The sequence below is a fragment of the Pristiophorus japonicus genome, chromosome 8 (assembly GCF_044704955.1).
Source record: "Pristiophorus japonicus isolate sPriJap1 chromosome 8, sPriJap1.hap1, whole genome shotgun sequence".
Lineage (NCBI taxonomy): Eukaryota > Metazoa > Chordata > Chondrichthyes > Pristiophoridae > Pristiophorus > Pristiophorus japonicus.
In genome coordinates this window covers 72,252,215-72,262,358 of record NC_091984.1, presented here as the reverse complement: position 1 = coordinate 72,262,358, position 10,144 = coordinate 72,252,215, and positions in this window count along the sequence as shown.

Below are 10,144 nucleotides of genomic sequence, written 5' to 3'. Positions count from 1 at the left end.
TATGGGTAGAGCTGCAGAACACCAAAGGGCAAAAAACGTTAGTAGGAGTTGTGTACAGACCTCCAAACAGTAATAGGGATATTGGGGAGGGCATCAAACAGGAAATTAGGGGTGCATGCAATAAAGGTGTAGCAGTTATAATGGGTGACTTTAATATGCACATAGATTGGGCTAGCCAAACTGAAAGCAATACGGTGGAGGAGGATTTCCTGGAGTGCATAAGGGATGGTTTTCTAGACCAATATGTTGAGGAACCAACTAGGGGGGAGGCCATCTTAGACTGGGTGTTGTGTAATGAGAGAGGATTAATTAGCAATCTCATTGTGCGAGGCCCCTTGGGGAAGAGTGACCATAATATGGTGGAATTTTGCATTAGGATGGAGAATGAAACAATAAATTCAGAGACCATGGTCCAGAACTTAAAGAAGGGTAACTTTGAAGGTATGAGGCGTGAATTGGCTAGGATAGATTGGCGAATGATACTTAGGGGGTTGACTGTGGATGGGCAATGGCAGACATTTAGAGACCGCATGGATGAATTACAACAATTGTACATTCCTGTCTGGCGTAAAAATAAAAAAGGGAAGGTGGCTCAACCGTGGCTATCTAGGGAAATCAGGGATAGTATTAAAGTCAAGGAAGTGGCATACAAATTGGCCAGAAATAGCAGCGAACCTGGGGACTGGGAGAAATTTAGAACTCAGCAAAGGAGGACAAAGGGTTTGATTAGGGCAGGGAAAATGGAGTACGAGAAGAAGCTTGCAGGGAACATTAAGGTGGATTGCAAAAGTTTCTATAGGTATGTAAAGAGAAAAAGGTTAGTAAAGACAAACGTAGGTCCCCTGCAGTCAGAATCAGGGGAAGTCATAACGGGGAACAAAGAAATGGCAGACCAATTGAACAAGTACTTTGGTTCGGTATTCACTAAGGAGGATACAAACAACCTTCCGGATATAAAAGGGGTCAGAGGGTCTAGTAAGGAGGGGGAACTGAAGGAAATCTTTATTAGTCGGGAAATTGTGTTGGGGAAATTGATGGGATTGAAGGCCGATAAATCCCCAGGGCCTGATGGACTGCATCCCAGAGTACTTAAGGAGGTGGCCTTGGAAATAGCGGATGCATTGACAGTCATTTTCCAACATTCCATTGACTCTGGATCAGTTCCTATGGAGTGGAGGGTAGCCAATGTAACCCCACTTTTTAAAAAGGAGGGAGAGAGAAAACAGGGAATTATAGACCGGTCAGCCTGACCTCAGTAGTGGGTAAAATGATGGAATCAATTATTAAGGATGTCATAGCAGTGCATCTGGAAAATGGTGACATGATAGGTCCAAGTCAGCATGGATTTGTGAAAGGGAAATCATGCTTGACAAATCTTCTGGAATTTTTTGAGGATGTTTCCAGTAAAGTGGACAAAGGAGAACCAGTTGATGTGGTATATTTGGACTTTCAGAAGGCTTTCGACAAGGTCCCACACAAGAGATTAATGTGCAAAGTTAAAGCACATGGGATTGGGGGTAGTGTGCTGACGTGGATTGAGAACTGGTTGTCAGACAGGAAGCAAAGAGTAGGAGTAAACGGGTACTTTTCAGAATGGCAGGCAGTGACTAGTGGGGTGCCGCAAGGTTCTGTGCTGGGGCCCCAGCTGTTTACATTGTACATTAATGATTTAGACGAGGGGATTAAATGCAGTATCTCCAAATTTGCGGATGACACTAAGTTGGGTGGCAGTGTGAGCTGCGAGGAGCATGCTATTAGGCTGCAGAGTGACTTGGATAGGTTAGGTGAGTGGGCAAATGCATGGCAGATGAAGTATAATGTGGATAAATGTGAGGTTATCCACTTTGGTGGTAAAAACAGAGAGACAGACTATTATCTGAATGGTGACAGATTAGGAAAAGGGAAGGTGCAACAAGACCTGGGTGTCATGGTACATCAGTCATTGAAGGTTAGCATGCAGGTACAGCAGGTGGTTAAGAAAGCAAATGGCATGTTGGCCTTCATAGCGAGGGGATTTGAATACAGGGGCAGGGAGGTGTTGCTACAGTTGTACAGGGCCTTGGTGAGGCCACACCTGGAGTATTGTGTACAGTTTTGGTCTCCTAACTTGAGGAAGGACATTCTTGCTATTGAGGGAGTGCAGCGAAGATTCACCAGACTGATTCCCGGGATGGCGGGACTGACCTATCAAGAAAGACTGGATCAACTGGGCTTGTATTCACTGGAGTTCAGAAGAATGAGAGGGGACCTCATAGAAACGTTTAAAATTCTGACAGGTTTAGACAGGTTAGATGCAGGAAGAATGTTCCCAATGTTGGGGAAGTCCAGAACCAGGGGTCACAGTCTGAGGATAAGGGGTAAGCCATTTAGGATCGAGATGAGGAGAAACTTCTTCACCCAGAGAGTGGTGAACCTGTGGAATTCTCTACCACAGAAAGTAGTTGAGGCCAATTCACTAAATATATTCAAAAGGGAGTTAGATGAAGTCCTTACTACTCGGGGGATCAAGGGTTATGGCGAGAAAGCAGGAATGGGGTACTGAAGTTTCATGTTCAGCCATGAACTCATTGAATGGCTGTGCAGGCTAGAAGGGCTGAATGGCCTGCTCCTGCACTTATTTTCTATGATTCCCACTAAATTGCTGATCATCCAGCTTCCAATCCTGCCTCCTACCCCGTACTCCCCCCCCCCGCAATGCTATCCGAGATTGTAAGCAGTTCCTTCTTTTCGGGTACTGTCCTCCTCCCTTTCAATACTCTTAACCCCTCTGTCTTTGTAAACTAAACTATCTCCAACCTCCATTTCCTCTCGAAAGTGTAGTACCTGTATACAATATTTATGGATAGTCCTTCAACCACAGTTTTTAAAAAAGCTTGATTTAATAACCAGGCCCAGCATCTACTACTAGCCTCTGTAATGGAACATCGCATCAGATTTTTATGAAGAAGAATGGTCTCATAAATGCTACGGCAGCAAAAACGACTTGTTTCTTCCTCACATGCAAGAAGTTTTCTCAGGACACTTAACAACAACTCGCATGTTTATAACATCTTTAACATAGAAAAATATCCCGAGATATTTCACAGACACATAACCAGACAAAAATGGATGTCAAGGCAAAAAAGGAGATATTAGGAGGGGGTGAACAAAAGCTTGGTCAAATAGATGGATTTTAAGAATAGTCTTAAAGAAGGAGAGGGAGGTAGAGGGGTTTATAAAAGGAATTCCACAGCATAGGGCCTACTTGGTTGAAGAAGCGAACGCCAATGGTGGGACAAGAAAGTGGAGGGAAACATAAGAAGCCTGAGTCGCAGGAACTGGGTGGGCAGATGTAGGTCTGGAGGAATTTACAGAGGTAGGGAAGGGCAAGGCCATGAAGAAATTTAAATGACGATGAGGATTTCAAATTGCTGGAGGACTGGGAGCCAATCAGGGATAAGAGTAATGGATGTGGGGACTTGGTGCAGGATAGGATATGGACAGCAGATGAGCTGAAAATTACAGAGTGTAGGGGATGGGAGGTTGGCCAGGAGAGTGTTATGTCTGTAATGCACTTATGAATGACTCCACGAGGCATTGCGCTGTACTCAAACTGTAGTGACCTTGGTCCTCTATTCGTAACTCCAGAGTGAGGCACAAGCATGGTGGGCAGCCTTTTATACTGGGCCCTGCACAGCTATGCAGGTGACCCTCAGATCTCCCACCGCAGTGCCCTCTGGTGGACAGCCTCTGCCACAGGGGCAGGAAACCCCGGTCTCCACGAGTTGTACCCTCTAGTGGTGCCAGCATAGTATATACACAGTGTAAACCTTATTGATAGAACATCAGGAAAAAGTCTCCATCTTATGCAACTATACAGTGACTACACAGAGAGTATATCTATAGTCTGCATATATAACATCACTCTCCCCCAAGTCCTTTGTGCTGATTACCTTTGCACTATGTGCTCTGGCTTAGCTCTCCCCAAACTTAAGTGCCAATAGCCCTAGCACCTTGGCTGTGCTTTGGCTTGGCTCTCTCCCTGTTAACCCCCAAGTCCTTTTGCCACAACATTGGGAACATTAAGGCGGATTGCAAAAGTTTCTATAGGTATGTAAAGAGAAAAAGGTTGGTGAAGACAAACGTAGGTCCCCTGCAGTCAGAATCAGGGGAAGTCATAACGGGGAACAAAGAAATGGCAGACCAATTGAACAAGTACTTTGGTTCGGTATTCACTAAGGAGGATACAAACAACCTTCCGGATATAAAAGGGGTCAGAGGGTCTAGTAAGGAGGGGGAACTGAGGGAAATCTTTATTAGTCGGGAAATTGTGTTGGTGAAATTGATGGGATTGAAGGCCGATAAATCCCCAGGGCCTGATGGACAGCATCCTAGAGTACTTAAGGAGGTGGCCTTGGAAATAGCGGATGCATTGACAGTCATTTTCCAACATTCCATTGACTCTGGATCAGTTCCTATGGAGTGGAGGGTAGCCAATGTAACCCCACTTTTTAAAAAAGGAGGGAGAGAGAAAACAGGGAATTATAGACCGGTCAGCCTGACCTCGGTAGTGGGTAAAATGATGGAATCAATTATTAAGGATGTCATAGCAGTGCATCTGGAAAATGGTGACATGATAGGTCCAAGTCAGCATGGATTTGTGAAAGGGAAATCATGCTTGACAAATCTTCTGGAATTTTTTGAGGATGTTTCCAGTAAAGTGGACAAAGGAGAACCAGTTGATGTGGTATATTTGGACTTTCAGAAGGCTTTCGACAAGGTCCCACACAAGAGATTAATGTGCAAAGTTAAAGCACATGGGATTGGGGGTAGTGTGCTGACGTGGATTGAGAACTGGTTGTCAGACAGGAAGCAAAGAGTAGGAGTAAACGGGTACTTTTCAGAATGGCAGGCAGTGACTAGTGGAGTGCCGCAAGGTTCTGTGCTGGGGCCCCAGCTGTTTACATTGTACATTAATGATTTAGACGAGGGGATTAAATGCAGTATCTCCAAATTTGCGGATGATACTAAGTTGGGTGGCAGTGTGAGCTGCGAGGAGCATGCTATTAGGCTGCAGAGTGACTTGGATAGGTTAGGTGAGTGGGCAAATGCATGGCAGATGAAGTATAATGTGGATAAATGTGAGGTTATCCACTTTGGTGGTAAAAACAGAGAGACAGACTATTATCTGAATGGTGACAGATTAGGAAAAGGGAAGGTGCAACGAGACCTGGGTGTCATGGTACATCAGTCATTGAAGGTTAGCATGCAGGTACAGCAGGCGGTTAAGAAAGCAAATGGCATGTTGGCCTTCATAGCGAGGGGATTTGAATACACGGGCAGGGAGGTGTTGCTACAGTTGTACAGGGCCTTGGTGAGGCCACACCTGGAGTATTGTGTACAGTTTTGGTCTCCTAACTTGAGGAAGGACATTCTTGCTATTGAGGGAGTGCAGCGAAGGTTCACCAGACTGATTCCCGGGATGGCGGGACTGACCTATCAAGAAAGATTGGATCAACTGGGCTTGTATTCACTGGAGTTCAGAAGAATGAGAGGGGACCTCATAGAAACGTTTAAAATTCTGACGGGTTTAGACAGGTTAGATGCAGAAAGAATGTTCCCAATGTTGGGGAAGTCCAGAACCAGGGGTCACAGTCTGAGGATAAGGGGTAAGCCATTTAGGACCGAGATGAGGAGAAACTTCTTCACCCAGAGAGTGATGAACCTGTGGAATTCTCTACCACAGAAAGTAGTTGAGGCCAATTCACTAAATATATTCAAAAGGGAGTTAGATGAAGTCCTTACTACTCGGGGGATCAAGGGTTATGGCGAGAAAGCAGGAAGGGGGTACTGAAGTTTCATGTTCAGCCATGAACTCATTGAATGGCGGTGCAGGCTAGAAGGGCTGAATGGCCTGCTCCTGCACCTATTTTCTATGTTTCTATGGTTACTGTGATGTATTCTACATGGTTACTGTTGGTATTATATCAAGGTGTGCAACCAGAGGACACAGCAGTGGGAGACTTGTAGGTTACCTGTACAGGTGTGCCTGGCCTAGTATAAAAGCAGGCCACTAGATTTAATCCTCACTCTGGAGTTACCTAATAAAGGACTAAGGTCACTACAGTTCAAGTACAACACACTGCCTCAAGGAGAGTTTGTTGGAACATCTAAGGACATAACAACTGGCGACGAGATTATGAACTTTCACACGGAAATGGCTACCCTTGGTACGTTGCAGCAGTTCGCCGATGGTGATGATTGGGACGCCTTTGTGGAGAGGCTAGAACACTTTTTTACAGCAAACGACCTGGCAGGAGACGACCCGGCCGCACTGGCTGATAAGCGCCGCACTATCCTGCTAACCAGTTGTGGGCACAACGTCTATCGCCTCGTCAAGGACTTGCTGGCACCAGCGAAGACAACGACCAAGTTGTATAAGGAGCTCGTAACCCTGATCCATGAGCAACTCAAGCCCAAGGAGAGCATCCTCACAGCCAGACACCGGTTCTATACCCACCGACAGCCCGAAGGCCAGGAAGTCGCAAAATACGCCGTAGATCTCAGGAGGTTGGCGGAACCGTGCAAGTTCGGCACCCACCTCAACGAAGCACTGTGGGACATTTATGTCATTGGAATTGGCCATGAGGGCCTTCTTCACAAGCTACTTTTGGCAGATACCACAGTCACACTGCAGAAGGCCATCTCTGTGAGCCAGTCATTCATGACCTCAACCTGCAGCTCTAGGCAGATGTCGCACCCTCAGGACTCAAACCCGGCAAGTACTGTGCACAGAGTGGCGCTGTTCAGGGACTGGATTGTAGAGCGCGAATCCTCTCAGGGAAGAGAGAACAGGCCCCCAAGTCCCTTAAATCAGAGTCCACCGAGGCGGGATAATCGAGTAGCATCATGCTGGCGTTGTGGAGGGAATTACAGGACTCAACAGTGCCGTTTTAAAGACTATGTTTGCAAAGGCTGCAGCACAAAGGGCCACCTCCAGTGAATGTGTAAGAGAAATAGGACTCACTGTATCGATGAGGAATCTGCAGATGGCCATGAATCCAGCGTGGATTATGAATTGTTAGACAGAGAGGCAGCCGAGTCCCACGGGGAGGTACACAGCATGTTTACCTGCACCACCGAGTGCTCCCCATTGAAGATGGAAGTCGAGATAGAGGAAAGTCCAGTCTTCATAGAACTGCACACGGGGACGAGCCAGTCAGTGATGAATCAAGGAGCCTTTGAGAGGCTATGGGACAATCCGGCTGAACGACCTGAGTTGGCCCCGGTTCAGGCAAAGCTGTGCACCTACACCAATGAAATCATCCCAGTCGTTGGTAGTGTGAATGTAAAAATACTCCATGGTGGCGCGGTGCACAAGTTACCTCTGTGGAATGTTGCAGGTGATAGACCAATGCTGCTCGGCAGAAGGTGGATGGCGTCACCCCTCCAGCGATCGATGTCCTCTGCGCTCAGAGGCAAAGCAAGCCCTCATCTGAGAGTGGATCCGGCACCGGAAAGCAGACCAGCATGGCACCCGAGACACAGACCGCTCAGCATGACTGCGTGGAGATGATCCAGCTGAGACGACCCGAACGCACCTTCCAGGCTCCAGTGACAGGACTCCGAGGAAGAAAATTGGATCCAGAGGCGACTCCCCAACTGCGGACGCCGAACCCGAGAAGAAGAGGATCACCGCAGTCAACATCGTGGACAAAGGAAAGATGGCGCCCAAACCACGAGGTGATGCACTGAAGACAAAGATGGCCACAGCCAGACCACGAGGTGCAGAGCTGATGGAGCAACACGTGGCACCAAATGGAGAAGCGGATTGGGGTAAAGCAAGCAAGGCTCTCTTAAAGGAGGCCTGCAACCCACTGCAATTAAAGGGACAGTTGCACACATTTAAGCAATGTAACAGTAATTGTGATCTAGAGACAAAAGGTGCAACGGATTATGTAAAGTGTGTAACTGATAATCGGAATTGTATACATGCACCAGCGAGGAAAAGTTACGCGATTATGTACAACGTGTAATTAATGATCTGAACTGTGCATATGCAACCAGCAAGGATAAGTTGCGCGATCATGATCGGACCTCCAGAGTGTCCATCATAAGTAAGGAAAAGCTGTGCGTTGCAAGATTCCCACTGCACGCAGCCAATGCAGCGGGCAGACACCCATCGGGTGCACACAGGTCCAGCGAGCTACCCAATCCTGTAGCCTGCGTCCTGGGGACCAGAGTCATGCACCAGGAAGTGTGGCCACAAGCAGCCAACGCACACGAGCTGCAAAGCAAGCGAGCTCAGCAGGGCAATGGCAACGGTATTGATACCATGCCCTGGGTCGGCTCCATCTCTCAGGCAACCAATGGCACCAACTGCCACGAGCCTGAAGGAGCAGACTGCACCAAGGTAGGATCACCCACCACTGTTCCCCCAGAGGGAACAAGCACCAGCCAGAATTCCAAACCAAAAGGCGCTCAGGCCAGCGAGTCAGCAGTACCCTGTGCACTGCTCGACGACAGTTCTTCAGGGAACAGCTGTGACCCAGGGTGTAAAGAAAGGACCGGGGGGTCACAGACATCTGTGAACCTGCCCGATGCTAGGGTCCACGGCAACAGCCCCGAGAGCAGGCTACGCGAGCCAATGGGTTCCCACTGCCAGCACCAAGCACTGAGCTGCCACCAGACTGCAGGGACACAACATAGCAGTTCTGGAACTAGCTTGTCCTCATGCCCTGGTCACTGCATTGACAAGGCATCTAAAGTACTTGTCGCGCCTCAGAACCACCAAAAGCAAAAGAAAACAAAAACGCAAAACTCACTTACCTGAACTTGAATGTACATGAACGTCAGGAGTCCCCACCACATCAGTGTGTGTGGGAGAATGGAGTGGTTAGGAACACACACACAAACAGCAACCACCAGCACGCTACTGCGCCAACTACCCACCCACGGTTGAGCTGGCCCGCCAGAGGTCAACCAGACAAAACCCACATAGAGCTAAGCCCAGAGCACAGTCAATGCAGGGGCGATTTGCACTGAGGGTCTAGGGGGGAGTGATGTCATGTATTCTATATCAACGTGTGCCACCAGAGGGCACAGCAGTGGGAGACTCGAAGGTTACCTGTACAGGTGTGCTTGGCCTAGTATAAAAGGCAGGCCACCAGGTGTGATCCTCTGGAGTTAACTAATAAAGGACTAAGGTCACTACAGTTCAAGTACAACACACTGCCTTCTGGACTCATTGTTAGAGCATCTAAGAACACAACAGTTACCAGTTTGGATAGTTCGATGATACAGTGGAGGTTCCAGTGGGTTCTGGGTGTGATCCATGTGTGTGTACATGGCTACATACATCCATTTCCCACCCCGCAGAGCAAGATAGTGCAGCAGGCCCGTTATATTAACATACAGGATCAGACACAGTGCAAGTACAAAGAAAGGAAGTTACAGTTTGTGTTGTACACCTTGGTTCAGTGGGTTACATTCGTTAACGTTTTGCAGTCAGGTGTCAGGATTGGGGAGATTGCATTCATGGTTCAGGCATGGTAAGTACTGAGGTAACAGTACAGGTATGCGAGGATGCAGGTTGCAGAACAACCGGACGGGGTTCTAGACATCTGAAAGCGGCGTGCGACCCCTGCTAACGGGGTGGGCTTGGTTCACTCACCTAGCCAGGACTCAGGGCCTTTGCCGTTGCCTAGTGGTGGGCAGAGCCACAGATGTGTGTGGCTTCCCTGTCCTCCTTTGAGGACTGCAGAATCTTCTGCCTGCTCGCTAACGATGTTGGGAACCTGGCAGTTCCAGGTCCCGTTTGGGGAACTCGTTGGTTCTGACCTTTCGCTCCCGGACATGGCCGAGGTAGCGACTGGGTCTGGGGGCTGCGCCGTCTCCACCCGGGTGGTGGGCAACGGTGGGCGACTGTGCATATTGGCGCTGTTTTCGTTTCCAGGTCCGTGGCGAATAGTGCCAGCGTGGGATAGACCTGGGGCAGGATATCAGGATCAGTGCCTTCACCCTCCTCATGTCGCTGGCCTATAACTTGAGGGTAAAGGCGCTGATCCTGATGCCCTGCTACTTTTGGGGACACTCTATTCCCGACATCTTGCAACAACATTTTGTTCTGTACATTAGGACTGGTATCGATATCTCACAAAAACAT